Consider the following 18,115-nt stretch of genomic DNA (forward strand, 5'->3'; position numbering starts at 1 on the left):
GGGGGAGATAGAGGGCACTAAGCGGAAGGGGAGCCAGAGGCTCACCTGCAGGCAACCTGGAGGTTTCTGGTGTAATTCATCAGGCAGCCTCCTTGATGATACCCCTCTTTTAGCAATCATCATACTGCTTGTCTTTCCAACTAGTTTGAAGGTTTTTTAAGGTGAGGACTCTGTCTTATTGACCATCATTGCTCTTGCACCCCTTGGGGCTTCAGATATTTACATCCTCTGAATGCATCCATGACTGAGTAATGTGTCTTCTGAAATGACACAGGGAAGGAGCTGTCTGTCCATCCAGCTTCCTGAGCAAGCCCTCTGATCTAGTACATGTGTTGACGGTCTGAGCCTGTAAAGGAATGCGCTAGTGGACAGAAAATCTTGCCAAGAGCCAAAGGAGAAAAACTCCAAGTGGAATAAAGGAAGTGTTTGGTATTATCAGGGTGAAGAATCACATTCCTTTTCCCTCTTGTTTCTCATGCGTGTGTGTGTGTGTGTGCGCACGCGTGTGTGTGTGTGTGACTCTACACTGGCTTTGGTTAAGATCATAGACAATGCTTGCATCAGAAATCAAAGTAAAATCAGATCAGGAGGGTGATTAACCCCAAGCATAGTCTCCAAAGGCATCAAGATAATCTAAAACATTGGCTTAGGTAATGCAACTCCTCCCTCGTGAATGAGTTTAAAAGTTTTTTTCTTTACATTCTGCATTTTGGGGGAACACACTTCTGCCTTTCAAGATGTTTGGTGAATGAGAGGGAAAGCCATGGCAACGGGGGAGGGTGTGTACTCGAGAGCAAAGCTGCAGCAGGATCCTAAACAGTCCCCACTTACTGTCATAAAAGCTCCAGCCAGGCCCCCTTCCCTTCCTGCTGCTCAGAGCAGAGTGACACACCCTGAGGAAGAGCAAAGGGTCGCACTGACCTCATAGGTTCTCTTTCAGCCCTGCCGTCAGCCTGAGACTCCCCAGGCTGCTAATAGACAGTTCAAGGCTACTCCTGGTGACTGACGGAGCACAGACCAACAGCAGCCTTGAGTCTAAACAGTGAGGGCACCAGGGTGTTTCTCAACAGAGGCAAGATGTCTGGGAATGTTAAGCCCCACCTTCAAGAGAGGGACCCAGTCTGCTTTGCCAAGAATCAGGATTTAAAACTGGGTGTTTACTTTCATGATCTTTTGAGAAAAAATGAACTAGATATACCTTAAATTGTCTTTAGTGGGAAAAACATTAAGTTAAAAACAGTGAATTAAACTTCTATTGAATTTTTTTAAAGAACATATAAATGCTTCATGAACTCAATTGCTTTTGAACTGAAAATTGGATAAATTTTTTAGAAATGAAATCAGTGTTCTTAAATCTTAGATGAGACTCTTCTTTATGGTTAGTGCTCATATTTCATTCTTCAGAATGAGCTTCCCATTGTAAATGGGCTGATTTCTACACTGTGGGTCTAATCACATACCTACTGGAACCGCCACACACCCATAGTTTTTTTTGGGCAAGATAAGTGCTATTCATTACAAAAGTGTGGGTGAGATCACGTTGCTGACTAATGAATACCCTGTACTTGGAGGACTCTACCGGGATGGTGATGACTCAAAATACTTCTTCGGGTGATTTGTCAAATGTCTAAATAGCTAAAGCAGAGACACATCCGAAGGATATGAAATCAGATCAGCACCAGCCTGTGAGGGGATCAGCCTGGCCACATGTGTGCACATTTCCTATTGGATCAGAGGTACACAGGGTGGTTTGCCAGAAAGCTTCTCTTAGTCCCAAATATATGAAAAGAGAGTTGACCAGAATAACTTTCCCAACTAAATTGTTAGAGATTAGTCATTCTTCATCTCAGTGTTTGTGAAAAATATCCCACAGGAAGAATGCTAGCATTTGAACAGCACAGCAACTGTTCTCTTCCATCCTCTTTTTAACCTTCTGTGCAGAATTTTTCCTGGATATTCTGAGCCTTCCTTCTACGGCTTGGCCATAAGGAGTCAGAAGCTGAGTGAGGGCTCCAGTCTGGAGTAGGTACACAAGTGCTTTTTTATTTTCAAATATTTGACCTTCGATAGGCTAAAACCACTTTTCCCTCACCATGAAAGAATCCTGGAAACCAGTCCTGCACATTCCCTTGGGACGTTTCTGGTCCATGTCTTCAGTGTATGGCGGGGAAGTGACAAACACATTTGCTGAGTTGGGAGAGGGAAACAAGAAACTGATCGTATTGGGAATGGGCCACTTAAGTGTCACTGCTTCCAGAAAATCCAAGAGTGAGTTTATTGGCCCTACAAGAAATGAATTTGTCTGTAGATTGCCAAAGCCCCATGGCATCAAGTGGATGACTCTATGATAGGATTACTTTTTTAGAATCTAGTAGATGTCTATGTTTCTGTGTTTCTGTTGCTTGAGTCGGCTCTTTTAAGAGAATGAACAGTGTCTTCCGCACAAGAAGGTGGAGGTGATTCTGCCCTGCACCTGACTCTTCCTTGCTTGAGGCGCACATAACAGCTCCTTTTGCTTTGGGGCTGAACAGAAAGGGAAGCTTAAAATAATGAAGCAATAAGATATTTGCTGCTAAAAAATGAATTATTTCAGTGACTAGTAAATAATTTCATTTAAAATTATTTAAACAGAAAGTTTCCATTTATGTTTTGCAAACTATATGTGTTGCTCAGTTATGTGTAACCCTTTGTGACCCCATGGACTGTAGCTTGTCAGTTTCCACTGTCCATGGGATTCTCCAGGCAACAATACTGGAATGGATGACCATTCCCTTCTCCAGCAGATCTTCCTGACCCAGGGATCAAATCTGGGTCTCCTGCATGGCAGGCAGATTCTGTACCATCTGAGCCACCAGGGAAATGCAAACTATGTAGAGAAAATCCTAAATATTTCCTAAAATGTAATAAAGTGAGAATTGCCTATCATTTAAATAGATAATTCATAATTGATTTTACAAAATGTATGTTAACTGTCTTATTGAACAACACTGATGCTGCTGCTAAGTCGCTTCAGTCATGTCCGACTCTGTGTGACCCCATAGATGGCAGCCCACCCACCAGGCTCCTCTGTCACTGGGATTCTCCAGGCAAGTCTTCTGATTGAACAACACACGTTCACCTAAAAGAGATAAGAATATTTGTATCCATCAGTTCATTACACTGGGTATACCTATCCTGGATACACTGTAACTCTGAACAACATTTTAGCCTTGGAAAACATTCTAGTTATATTGAAAAGAATCAAGGTCACTGATCTGTAATGCTTTGGCTGCTACAAGGGTCTTTACTTTCCACTTGAAGACTGGCCCAAAGGATGAGTATTGTGAATACCTGGGGGGAAAATAGTATACATTTAAATCTTTAAAAAAGAAGAAACTGCCAGAAACCAGGAAAGGACCCCAAACCCGACTTGTTTAAGGGAGTACTGGGAGGCAGGCCAACTCAGACTTGCTTCAAAGGGAAATGGAGTGTGGCTTTTCTCCCTATTTTCCTGGACAGTACTAGCACCAAACAACCCAGCCAGATCTGATTGAATTTAGAAAAGACAAAGTACTTCATGTCAATAGGCTCAGTGATTTACTTGAGTTTTTTAAATCTAGTGAATGCATTAAAATTTCTACAGCCAAAGTGGAAATTGTAGCTCCCTGGAAATGGCCTAAAATCTCTAGATGGAGGGCAAGAGGGGGAAGGGTCTGCCCTGCATCCGTGCTTTTCTTTTTTCCCAGGGACAGAGCCTGGAGTTATTCCACATGGCCAGAGGCCCACTAAGGCACATTTTTGAGGTGTCCCACTAGCAAGCCTGTGAGAAGGATCACTCTATGAAAGCCACATGCTTGAGCTTCTCCCTTCCCTCCATCCTCCTGCTGGGAGAATAGCTCTGTGGCCCGACACTGCAGCAGCCCCCATGGGATGTGAGGCAAGGACAGCAGCCTTAACTTTCAGGGAATTGAAGCACAAGTCTGGGGCCCTGACGCTCATGCAGTCACCTCATCCTAGGCCTGTGGGAGAGACTGCTGGGGCTATCTTTAAACAAGCTCGGCTGAGCTTGGAACGATCCTAGGCGTTAACAGAGCCAAGCCATAACCGGCCTGATGTGACTGCAAATACATGTGGGTCAAAACAAAATAAATATCCCTTGTCTGACTCACAGAAAGACGGCTGACTGTGTTAACTCACTGTTTCCACTGCCATCTGAGCACGGTGGTCTGAGAAAAGAGGAAATCACAAACTTTGTGACAATAGCAGACAGCAATAGGGCTTTGCAAAGCAATTAGGCCTGGTGCTCCTCAGGAATAAGGAGGTATGAGATTCCCCCACCCCGTTTTTAAAGGGGATATCCCTGCCATACAAAGAGATGGGCTTATTTCCCTGAAAGTTGTCAGCAGCTTTCCCAGAGCTGGGCTTGCCTTCTGAGAGACGACAGGATGGAGGCCTTTAAGACATGCACTTTATTAATTTTTTTATTAAGGCATGCAATTTATAATGATTTCTAAAGCACTGTTCTCTATCCCTAAGGATCTTGCTGTCTTTTCTGCCTTTGCTCTCTCTCTTTCCCCCTCCTCCCTGTCTTACTCTGCAGACTTCCTCTAATCTTTCTACGGTTTCACCAGGTTGTGGTCACACCTTACAATGACCTTGGCACTGTGCCCTGCCTGCCTGGGGCTCCTCTTGGCTGCCTCCCAAACACACAGTGAAGAGCTGTGGTCATCGGGAGGCCCTGTTCTCTTCCTTCCAGTTCCTTGGCCATGTGCGTAAACCATCAGTTTGTATCATTCATCTTGTAATTGAAACTCCCTTTGGTTAAATTCACAGACAGGCTCCGAGCCTCCCTGAACAGCGCATTCTTTCAGACCCTTTGAAAGAACAGGTGAGTCTCCTTGATCTCTAAGTCTTGTATCATTGCAGAGCTCCTTTGATCCTCAAAGCTGCTTTCAGACGGCCAGCTGGGGGCTGGAGGGCAGATGCTGGAGCCCCTGACACCTTCCTGGGACAGCTGGGCCTCTAAGGGAGAAGGGACAGTTCCAGTAATTTGTTTGAGGAAACTCAGGATGGAAACAGGATGCCCGCCATCAAGCAGTCAGGGCCCCCAGTACTCCTGCTCCCCCTACGCCCCCCACCACCACATCCACCCGCTATGGTGCACCCTGAGGGAGACTTAGGGTGAGACAGATGAGGTGCATACAAAGGGATGATATTAAAGAACCCAGACTTTTGCATCTTCCCTTGCATAGAAAAGTACTAACTTCCTTAACTGGAGATATCTGGTTTTCCTTTATTAACAATAATTGTTTGGTGTTTCAACTATGTAGTCTTTGCTGCAAAAACTCCTGTGTATCCTGACTCCTCCCTTACCTCTTTGAAGCAGGCTCTCAGAGCAATCTGAGAGGTTACTTTCCAGGCTTACGTCCTAAATTTTGCATGTCAAATAAAATACAATTCTCAACTTTTACGTTGTACATTTTTTTTAGTTGACGGCACACTTGTAGAAGCTCTGTCCTTTGGGGGGTTTTTCTCCCTCTCATTGACTTTTCAAAGTACTTGTTCTGGAAGACGGGTCCCTGCTAATTAGATGAGGTTATCCTCCCATATTTTACACATCATCTAAGTGAAATAGACAGTGTACGTTGTCTTGTAGAACAGTCCCAACAGCTCAGTGAGGTTGGCACAGATGGGAAAGCTGAGACTCAGAGAAATGAATTGTGTCCAAGGCTGTACAGATAAAACATTGCAGCCCTAAATTTGAAAGCCACATCTGAGTCCAACAACCTCTTTCACAAATTGATCTCTCAACTGACACGACTGGCTTCACTCTGTTAATTGTGGGCAGCATGCTTTTGTACTCAGCACCATCTAGCTACAGGTATTCTTGTATCTTATCCAAAATTATACCAACTGAAATTTAAAATTATATGTGCCATACATAGAACACAACATAGAGGTACACTGGTAGAATGTTACAGGTAGATTAGGACTTTTAGCTAGAAAATTATCTGATTCAATCTGAAAAAAGAGTTGAAAATTTCTTTTTTTTTTTCTTTTCTTTAGCATTTTAAAGTTAGTTTTACAAATTTATGGTTGCTGAGGTGAGTGGCAGGTAGGGAGTTTGGGATAGTCATGTACACACCACCGTATTTAAGATGACTAGCCAACAAGGACCCACTGTATAGCACATGGAACTCTGTTCAATGCTCTGTGGCAGCCTGGATTGGAGGGCATTTGGGGGAGAATGGATATATGTATATGTATGAATGAGTCCCTTTGTTGTTCACTTGAAACTGTCATAACATTGTTAATTGGCTATATCCCAATACAAAATAAAAAGTTTAAAAACATAAAGTTAGTTTTAAAAATGCTTTCATGTGCAGTATTTCAGGTTGATTTTGCATCTCGCAACACCACTGTGACAGAGGTAAGCCTGGTATTGCCATTCTTATTTTTGCAGCCGATGTTGACATATGCTGAGGAAGTTACTTAATGTCCTAACAACCAAGAAATGTAATGTGGATCTCAATCCTCCATTTGTGTACTCCCCTTCTAGCCCTTTCATGTACTCATTCATTTTTCATTAATCTTACTTATATCTTCTACCACGCCTAGGGACTGTCCCAAACATAGTGAAAACAAAACCTGAGCCAGATCCAGCCTCTTCTTTGAAACGGGTACATTCTAGAGAGAGGAAAGGCTGGTGACAAGATTGGCAGAGGACAGTGTGCTGGATGCTCAGATGGCAATTTGGATATCAGGGTGGCATAATCAGTTTGGTGGAGAGAGACTGAAAAGTGTCACTGAGCTTGGGGCATTTTCAGTTGGCCCATGTGTTTGAGCAAAGGAGGTGCTGAATATTTAAATGAAGAACAGCTACAAAGGAACTGGTGTCTGGTGGCCATTGAAAAAGGCCATGTGTTAGGGGCTGCAGAGCATCAGGAAGATGGAGGAGATGAGAACAGTAGTGGATAATCCATCCTGAATTGTGATGGGTCATGTGTATAAGCCGGGAGATGGTGAAGGCCAGGGAAGCCTGGCGTGCTGCAGTCCATGGGGTCGCAAAGAGTTGGACACGACTGAGTGATGGAACAATAACATGATGTGCCACACTTAAGGGTCAGGAATTAATCCTGTAAATCTGTGTTTCTCAAACTGAGCTTTACCAAATACTGGAGGCCTGTGGACCTATTCTCAGAAATCTGTGAGCACTTTCTGGCTTTTAATATTGATGATCTTTAAACATTAAATATCCCACAAGTATGTTCTGGGTGATCTGGAGAACTAACCAACTAACTAACTAACTCCAGATCTGGTGATTTGGAGATCTTGGATGAACTTGACTCAAATCACACTCACTAAGATTTGTGCCGCCAACCTTTTGTGTTGAGGATAGTGTTCATGCCAAGAAAGTCACAATGAGGTCTTGAAAAATTTCAAGGGAATCTGAGTGGAGAAGAGGTGTGTGGAGACCAAGTCACTGCAGTGAACAAGGGAGTATTATCTTGGTGATGTCCAAAGAATGTGGACTCTGCTTGTCAAGACCATAGTCACATTGTGAATGATGTTCTTTGCACAGCCTGTTCGGTTATTGACAGTATCATCACAGTTTGTTTGCAGTAAGTGTTGGAGTAACAATTGAAGAATTTTCCTGTTTTCCTTGCAGAATTATTAGTACTAGAAATAAAACATATGTTTAAGTAATATAACAGTGGCTGTTGTATTTTCAAGTGAACAAGACAATGAGACTAATTTATCTAAGCATTTAATCAAAGTGACTTTTGAAGATTGCTTACTGGCATTTTTGATTAAGATTCTCCTGAACTAATAAACAAATTATTAAGATGCTTATTACTCTTTTATTTTTCTTCACTCAGTCGTGTTCAACTCTTTGCTACCCCATGGACTGTAGCCCGCCATGGAATTCTCCAGGTGAGAATACTGGAGTGGGTAGCCTTTCCCTTCTCCAGGGGATCTTCCTGACCCAGAGATCAAATTTGTTCTCCTGCATTGCAGGCAGATTCTTTAACATCTGAGCCACCAGGGAAGCCCATTATTACTCATTAATAACCATTAATATCAAACAAGAATTCTTAATGTTAATATTATTTTTAAAATGTTAAACATTATATAGAATTGAACACTGGACCATGTTGTCCTCCCCATTATGACTCAGTTGGAATGAAACAGCACCATTAACATTAAATACATAATTTTAGTGTGATGTTGGTTTTATAGCTTTATTTTTATTGTTATGTATTATTATTATGAAGCTAGATTTGCTTTATAGCTAAATAAGAGTAAAAAGAATAGTGTGCTTATGCATAATTGTGTGTTTAAATATATTTAAATACAAAATAAGAATAGCAAGAATGATACAGGACAATCTGAGACAACACTAGAAATGCAAGAACATTATTTTTTCTTTAAAAAGGGATATGATCTAAGATTTAGAAGCAAGTAGGTGGCACAGTGGTGATGAATCTGCCTGCCAATGCAGGAGTCGCAAGAGATGCAGGTTCGATCCATGGATTGGGAAGATCCCCTGAAGTAGGAAATAGCAACCCTCTCTGGTGTTCTTGCCTGGAAACTTCCGTGGACAGAGGAGCCTGGCAAGCTGCAGTCCATGGGGTCGCAGAGATTCAGACATGACTGAGCACAATCTCACAAGAGTTATATTCTGAAGACTTTTAATACATGACCATATTTCTGTTGCAGGTAGAACATTGATGACAGTGTGGGCAACACAGAGGGATGGGAAGCTGGAAGGAAGGAGACTAGCTAAGAAGCTGATGACAGCTGTAGAGTGGGGAGAAGAGATGCCATTGATAGGCCTTCCTGCAACAGAAGAGAACACCTTTGTGACTGGGTGGGTTTTAAGGGTGTTGCTGAGATGGACCTGTGAGATACAGATTACACACTACACACACACACACACACACACTCACAGAAACACACATGCCGAACACCTCCTCGCTGAGAAGGCAAAGAGAAAAAGAATTGATGAGGGACAAATTGGGTGAGTTCCTTTCAGCTCTAACATTGCATGTGATTCTGTGGTGTAGAAATGACATTGAGAAAAAAATTTTTTTTTTTTTCCTTTTTGATCATTTGCCTGAAGCACTTCATATATTTTCTCTAAGGTCTTTTCCCAAATTAGTACTTTAAAAACTTTCAGTCGAAAGTTAGCTCTAGGACAGTTTCGGTTCCAGGTAAGACAGAGAAAACACACTCTATTCCTTCTCTCCCACTGGATGAAATTAGAATGTGAAGCCCGTGCACAGAGCAGCTACCTGAAGAGTCCAGAAAGCAAATGGTAGCAGGCATAATGGGGAAGGGACGAGATAGGTCTAAGTATGACGGATCTGGTGGTGAATTTCTTTCCTCCCTCCTTTCTTTCTTTCTCCCATAGCTCCCAGTTTGGACCTCAAGGCAACATGGATCCTGAAATGATGCTCCAGACAAGGACAGACAGAGAACTCCAAGGAAAGACTGCCATTCTGATCTGAGGAATGGAAAAGAGTAGAGAGAGAGAAAAGGGAGAAACCCATTTCCCCACTGGGTCCCCCCTGTGGCTGCAACCCCATGGAAGTGGTGGAGTGGGATCTGGGATCATGTCTAAAACTCTGACGGAGACAACATTGCTCTTTTCAGACATATTCTCTGAAGAGTGTGGGCAACATCCTCAATGCGTTTTTTTTTTTTTTTCTTTCTATCCTCCTATAGCTAAACACGTGAGATAAATAGATATTTTCCTGTTATCAGACAGGGAAACAAAAACTCTGACTTTCTAGCCAGAGGGCCAGGAGGGCAGATGCCTGGGAGCTAGAGACTGTGAATGAAAATGAGATAGAGGAACTCAAGAAAGTGATGCCTCAACTTACATAGGAACCTTTGGACTCACTCCTAACCTGAGCCATGTGTGGAATTGACCCAAAACAGCATCCCAAAGTGTTTGAAAACTATGGAATAGACAACTGCCCCCCACCCCCCACCCCCCACCAGGATTCAAACTCAGTGAGGAGTGATGGAGAAGCAAAATAGACCTGAATCGCATTGCAAAGTCTTCAAAAACTGAACTGACATTAGAACCATAGCTCATAGAAGGCATGTTAGATTATACATTCTGAAACACCTGTGTCCATTGCCTGCCAAAGCAAAAAGCAAAACCTAAATGTCCCCAGAGGATATAAACCTGACCCATAGCCTTATAACAATATTCAAAATGCCCAGTATACCACCCCAAATTATTCAATATGTGTAAAACCAGGAGAATCTGACAAATTCTCAATGGAAAGGATGATGAAGGCCAATCAACTCCATTATAACAGGCTCCAAGAAGTCAGAGCAAATACTCTTGGAACAAATGGAAAAAGAGGAAGTCTCAGGAGAGAAATAGAAGTTACTAAAGAACAAAATGGAAATTTTAGATCTGAAAAATGCAATAATTGAAATTAAAAGAATTCACTAGTTGGGCTCAGTAGAAGGATTGAGATGACAGAAAAATTGACTTGAAGATAGATCAATGGAAGTTACACTTTTTATATAAGAGAAAACGTTAAAAAATTATCAGAGCCTCTGTTGAACAAGATCAAGTCCACCATTTATGTCAGCAGAATCTTAAGAGAAAAAGAGTCCCATGCAAAAATAATTTGATGAAATAATGCATAAAAACTTCCAAATTTTGGTGAAAGACATCACCTTACAGATTCCAGAAATTAATGAACTTTAGATAGGATAAGTTGAAGGAACTCACTCTTAAGCACTTTAAAATCAAACTTGAAAAACTGGACAAAAATTTTGAGAGAAGACAGAGAAAAGTAACACATTATATTTGAGGGGAAAGCTTAGAAAGATAGAATATTTTTATCAGACCCAAAGACAGTGGAATAGCATTTTTAAAGTACCAAAAGAGAAGAGCTGACAGTTCAGTTGTCGTATCTAGCAAAAGTATCTTTCAGAAATGAAGAATAAATACATGCTCAGATGAAGACAAACGAAGAGAATTTATCACTGGCAAGAGTTGCTCTAAAACAACTGTGACATGTTTGGATTTTCAGGTTTGAAAATTCTTTGTTGATGTTCTGTGTATTATAAGATGTTTGACAACATTCCTGGGCCTACAGACTTGGAGGTCAGTGGACACCACCTCCTTCTAGTGACAGCAGGAGAATATGTCTTCAGATCTTGCCCTTTGGAGGGAAATGGCGCCCAGTTGAGAACCACTGCTCTAAAATAAATGTTAAAGGCAATTTTTCAGTTAAAAGGGAAATGATATTGAGGGAAACTTGACATTTCAGAAATGAGAGAAGAGCAGTAACAAACATAAATATATGAGTCAATACAATAGATGATCTTTCTCCTCCTAAGTTCCTTAAAATAGGTGTGATGGCTGAAAGGAACATCTTTAGATACAATATATGACAACAGCAAGATGAATAGAATAAAAGCGACATGTTAAGTGTTAGTCGCTCAATCGTGTCTAACTCTGCGACACCATGGGCTGTAGCCCACCAGGCTTCTCTGTCCATGGAATTCTCCAGACAGAAATACTGGAGTGGGTAGCCATTCCTTTCTCTGAGGATCTTCCTGAACCAGGGATCATACCCAAGTCTTCGGTATTACAAGCAGATTCTTTACCATCTGAATGACTAGGGAAGCCCCAATGAACTCCATCTTCTCTTTGAAATGTATAGTGGTAAATTCCCACATTCTACTTGAGGTGATAAAACATTAATTCTAAGTAGTCTGAACAATTGATATGTTTATTGTAATCTCTATAGCGATCACCTAAAAGACTGTATAAAGAGACATAGTCCAAAACCCAACAGATAAGACTGAAATCTAAAAAACATTCAAATTCTTCAACACACAGTACGAAAGCAGAAACAGAGGGGGAAAAAAAATGAAAGGAAAGAGAAGAAGCCAATAATAAAATGGGAGAACTAAACCCAAACATATCAATGATTGCATGAAATGACCAACACACATCAATTAATAGGAGGCCCAAATCCTCTTTAAACATAAAAATACAGCTAAATTAGCAGTATGGAAAAATATAAAATGTGCAAACACTAATAAAAAGGAGTTGAAAAAAAAAAAAAAAAGGAGTTGAAATGGCTGTATTCTTATCAGACAAAGTAGAAGTCAGGGTAAGGTAACTAAGAGGGATAAGGAGGACATTATGTAATGATGGAAAAATCAATTTGTTAAGAAGCCGTGACAATTGTGAAGATGTAGGCACCTAACAAAAGAACTTTGCATGAGCAATACTGATAAAACTGAAGGGAGAAATGAACAAACTCCAATTAACGTTGGGACACTTCAACACTTCTCTTTGTGATTGATAGAACTTGTTAACAGAAAATCAGCAAGTGTATAAAAGAAGTGAACAACAGCACAATCAATTTGAACTAATTAATTTTTATCAAACACTTCACTCAACAGCAGTTGAATAGGTATTCTTTTCGAAGTCACATGCAACAGTCTTCAAGAGAGACAAGATCCTGTGTTGTGAAACAAAACTAAATAAATAGAAATCTTATAAAGTATGTACTTGGACTATAATTGAGTTAAACTAGAAATCAATAACAGAAAGATTGTCAAGAAAAATCCCCAAACACTTGGAAATTAAATAACACACTTCTAAATAGCTCTTGAGTCAAAGAAGAAGTTTCAAGGGAAATTAGAAATTACCTTGAATTGAATGAAATGAAAAGATGTAAAAATTGGTAGAGCAGCTGAAGTAGTGCATAGAGGAAGTTTATAGCCCAAATGCCTATAGCAGAGAGGTGGGGTAGGCAGAATAAAGGTCTCCATGGAAAGTGTGCTATGAGTATGCTCATAGCATATGAGTATGCTATGTTACATGGAAAAGGAGAATTAGTGTAGCAGATGGACTTAAGATTGCTAATTGGCTGACATTTATTTATTTATGGTTGATAAACTAGTTTTATTTTTTCACTTTCACAATTGATGTATAGAATTGTGTGCATTTAAGGTGTATAACATAACTATTTGACTTACATACTTCATGAAATGATGACCATGAAACTTATTGTTTAGTGGACATTCATTATCTCATGCAGATACAAAATTAAAAAAATAAAAAAAAATTTTTTCTTGTCATGAGAATCCTTAGGAATCCTTAGGATTCCCTCTCTCAGTGGCTTTCATATATAATATATAGCAGTGTTAGTTATTTTTATCATGTTATACATTACTTCCCTAGTACTTATTTTATCTTCTAACTAGAAGTTTGAACTTTTGGACTGCCTTCATCCAATTTTCTCCCCTATTCTGGAACCACAAATCTGACCTTTTTCTATGAGTTTTATTGGTTTGCTTTTGAAGTATAATTGACCTACAAATCTATGTTAATTCCTAGCGCACAAGATTCAATATTCCTATATATTTCAAAATGATCACCATGATACATTTAGTTACAATCTGTCATCATACAAAGACATTACATAATTTTTGACTATGTTCACCATATTGTACATTTCACACCCATGACTCATTTATTTTGTAACTGGAAAATTATTCTTCTAATTTCCTTTACCTATTTCTCTCATTCCCTGCCCCCCCAGCCCCCACCCAATGCCCTAGAAACAACCTGCTTATTCTCTGATCTGTTTTGCTTTGTTTATTTGTTTTGTTTTCTCAGTTCAGTTCAGTTCAGTCGCTTGGTCATGTCCGACTCTTTGCAACCCCATGAACCACAGCATGCCAGGCTTCCCTGTCCATCACCAGCTCCCGGAGTTCACCCAAACTCATGTCCATTGAGTCAGTGATGCCATCTAACCATCTCATCCTTTGTCATCCCCTTCTCCTCCTGCTCTCAATCTATCCCAGCATCAGGATCTTTACTAATGAGTCGGCTCTTTGCATGAGGTGGCCAAAGCATTGGAGTTTCAGTTTCAACATCAGTTCGTCCAATGAACACCCAGGACTGAACTTCTTTAGGATGGACTGGTTGGATTTCCTTGCAGTCCAAGGGACTCTCAAGAGTCTTCTCCAACACCACAGTTCAAAAGCATCAATTCTTCTGTGCTCAGCTTTCTTTATAGTCCAACTCTCACATCCATACATGACCACTGGAAAAACCATAGCCTTGACTAGATGGACCTTTGTTGACAAAGTAATGTTTCTGCTTTTTAGTATGCTGTCTAGGTTGGTCACAACTTTCCTTCCAAGGAGTAAGTGTCTTTTAATTTCATGGCTACAATCACTATCTGCAGTGAGTTTGGAGCCCCCAGAAGTAAAGTCAACCACTGTTTCCGCTGTTTCCCCATCTATTTGCCATGAAGTGATGGGACTGGGTGCCATGATCTTAGTTTTCTGAATGTTGAGCTTTAAGCCAACTTTTTCAGTCTCCTCTTTCAATTTCATCAAGAGGCTCTTGAGTTCTTCTTCACTTTCTGCCATAAGGGTGGTGTCATCTGCATATCTGAGGTTATTGATATTTCTCCCAGCAATCTTGATTCCAGCTTGTGCTTCCTCCAGCCCAGTGTTTCTCATGATGTACTCTGCATATAAGTTAAATAAGCAGGGTGACAATATACAGCCTTGACGTATTCCTTTTCCTATTTGGAACCAGTCTGTTGTTCCATGTCCAGTTCTAACTGTTGCTTCCTGACCTGCATACAGGTTTCTCAAGAGGCAGGTCAGGTGGTCTGGTATTCCCATCTCTTTCAGAATTTTCCACAGTTTATTGTGATCCACACAGTCAAAAGCTTTGGTATAGTCAATAAAGCAGAAGTAGATGTTTTTCTGGAACTCTCTTGCTTTTTCGATGATCCAGCAGATGCTGGCAATTTGATCTCTGGTTCCTCTGCCTTTCCTAAAACCAGCTTGAACATCTGGAAGTTCATGGTTCACGTATTGCTGAAGCCTGGCTTGGAGAATTTTAAGCATTACTTTACTAGCGTGTGAGATGAGTGCAATTGTGTGGTTGTTTGAACATTCTTTGGGATTGGAATGAAAACTGATCTTTTCCAGTCCTGTGGCCACTGCTGAGTTTTCCACATTTGCTGACATATTGAGTGCAGCACTTTCACAGCATCATCTTTTAGGATTTGAAATAGCTCAACTGGAATTCCATCACCTCCACTAGCTTTGTTCATAGTGATGCTTCTTAAGGCCCACTTGACTTCACATTCCAGTATGTCTGGCTCTAGGCGAGTGATCACACCATCATGATTATCTGGGTGGTGAAGATATTTTTTATACAGTTCTTCTGTGTATTCTTGTCACCTCTTCTTAATATCTTTGTTTTTCAGATTTCCCATATAAGTGAAATACACAATATTTCTCTTCCTCTGGCTTCTTTTACTTAGTATAATAAACTCTAGGTCCATCCATATTGTCAAACCAGCAATATTTCAGTGTTGATGACTGAGGAACATTTCATTGTGTGTGAAATACGTATACATATATATACAACACACTCTGGCCTGTGTCCAGATTAAGAAGGACCTTGTCCAGCCTCTAACATCCTCACGATGCTTGAGCCCCCTACTCAATTGTTTTCAGCCAAGGATTTGTCATCTTCCGGCCACTGAGGTGGTTCTCTCCCTGTGTCTAATACCAGGCTGACCCTCCTGCCATGGTTTGTCCTGTCAGGCCTTAGGGAGCTGAGCAGATGACCCTGCAGGTCTGCTCTGTCTCCTTGCTTTCCAGTTGGCCATGTTCTTGTTCCCTGCTGGCCTGCCTGTCTACATTGGGTGCTTGGGCTGCATGTGTGATGTTTCCTTCATGGCAAGGTGAGCCATGTATTGAGGGTCCATCATGTGCTGTGTATGGCTCAGAAAGCCCTCCCTGTGGCCCCTGTGTTCTGAACCATGAAGGCAGGGAGAGAGCTGTTCCATCCGGGTTGAGAAGACTAGATGACCTTCTTGCAAATGGAACTCTGCTTCTTCTAAATGCAGTGTGAAGTTCCCAGCATCTGCTGGCAATACAAGGATTTCATGTCATTTCAGTATAGTGAGCATAGGTATGCACATTTTTAGAACTGGTCCTAGAAGTTGAGGGGCTTCCCAAGTGGTGCAGTGGTAAAGAATCCTCCTGAATGCAGGAGCCCCAGGAGATGTGGGTTCAATTCTTGGGTCTGGAAGATGTCCTGGAGTAGGAAATGGCAGCCTACACCAGTTTTCTTGCCTGGAAAATTCCATGGTCAAAGGAGCCTGGTGGGCTGCAGTCTATGGGGTCACAGAGTTGGACACAACAGAGTGACTGAGTGTACATACATACACACACAGACATACATACACATACACACAGACACATACACACCACACCTTCTTTATCCATTCATCTATTTGGCAGTTAGGTTGCTTCCATATCTTGGCTCTTGTAAATAGTGGTACAATGAAGATGGGATGCATATGCCTTTTCACACTAGTGTTTCCATTTTCTTTGGATAAATACCCAAAATTGGAATTTCTGGATCACATAACAGTTATATTTTTAATTTTTTGAGGAATCTCCATACTGCTTTCCACAGTGGCTCTATGAAATTACATCTCCACCAACAGTGCACAAGAATTCTCTTTTCTCTATATTTTCAACCACACTTGTTATTTGTTGTCTTTTTGATGATAGCCATCCTGGCATGTGTGAGGTGATATCTTTTGCTATTTCGATTTGCTTTTCCCTGATGATTACTGATGTTGAGCATCTTTTCATATGCTTATTAGTCATCTGTACTACTTCTTTTGAAGAATATCTATTTAGGTCCTTTGCCCATTTTTTGATAATCAGTTGAATTTAAAATAGAGAGACCATCCTGGGTTATCCAGGTGGCCCAATGCAATCCAGTCCTTATAAGTGGAAGAAGACAAAATAGAGAGAACCAGGGAAATGAGAGCATGAGAGAGATGACCCGACATCACTGTTTTTGAAGATGGAGAAGAGCATCATGAGTCAAAGGATGTGAGTGCCCTCTGGTAGTTGGGAAAGACAGATCATCCCCTAGAACACCCAACAGGAAGGTGAGCCTGCCAACACCTTGATTTTAGCCCAGTGAGACACATTCCAGCCTTCTGGCCTCCAGAAGTGTGAGACTGCAGATTTGTACCCCTGTAGCCACTAAGTATGTAGTTGTTACAGAACCTTAGGAAACTAATATGAGTGTCAAACAGGTGACCTTTGCTTTAACATGAAGAAAGGTAGAAAAAGAAGAGCAAATGGAATGCAAATAAAGGGTAGAAATGAAGCAATGAATATAAGTGGAGAGATCAATTAAATTGAAAGCAGAAAGATAATAGAGAAAATCAATGAAAATAAAATATGTGTTTTATAAAAGTTTAGTTACATTGTTATTAAGCCAATGGACCATTGCTCAGCATTGCTGAGCAATGCTCATTGCTCATGCCACTTTGAGTTGTATATTCTGTTCCTTGCAGCCAAATGCATCTAAATTCAACATATTATGAGACAAATGCCAGCTCTCACAAAGAGGGTATAGAATGTTAACAAGCTATTTCTATGTGTAATACACCCAGGGATACCTTCCCTAGATAAAGTGCTGGGTAACTCTTGCCTCTGATGGGCAAAGCAATCAGGGTTCTTAAAATCTTTGCAACTGAGAATTCACATCTCCCCAAACATTATATTATAAATAGCCATAAAGCATGGTTTAATGAAACCCTGTGTATACAATACACTGAAGCTTCCCCAGTGGCTTACCAGTAAAGAGTCTGCCTGCAATGCAGGAGATAAAGGAGATGTGAGTTTGGTCCTGGGTCCAAGTCAGGAAGATACCCTGGAGGAGGGCAAGGCAACCCACTCTAGCATTCTTGCCTGGAGAATCCCATAGATAGAGGAGCCTGGTGGGCTACAGTCCCTTTGGCTGCAAAGAGTTGGACACCACTGAAGTGATTGAGCACATATACAGTGCATTTAAAAAAAAATTTTGCACTAAATCAGAACTCCAGTATTCAAAAAAAAAAAAAAAAAATCCAGACTCCAATCATCTTGTATTACCCAGTTACTATGCTACAAAGAATTTCAAGTTATAAAATACAGGGTTCTTAGCAAATTTTTGGAATACAATTTATTTTCACTATGTGTAATATTATTAAATGAGAAACACTTTATAGGATTATGACAGAAAGACTCCAAGGAAGAG

The sequence above is a fragment of the Cervus elaphus genome, chromosome 16 (genome assembly GCF_910594005.1).
Source record: "Cervus elaphus chromosome 16, mCerEla1.1, whole genome shotgun sequence".
In the NCBI taxonomy this organism is placed as follows: Eukaryota; Metazoa; Chordata; class Mammalia; order Artiodactyla; family Cervidae; genus Cervus; species Cervus elaphus.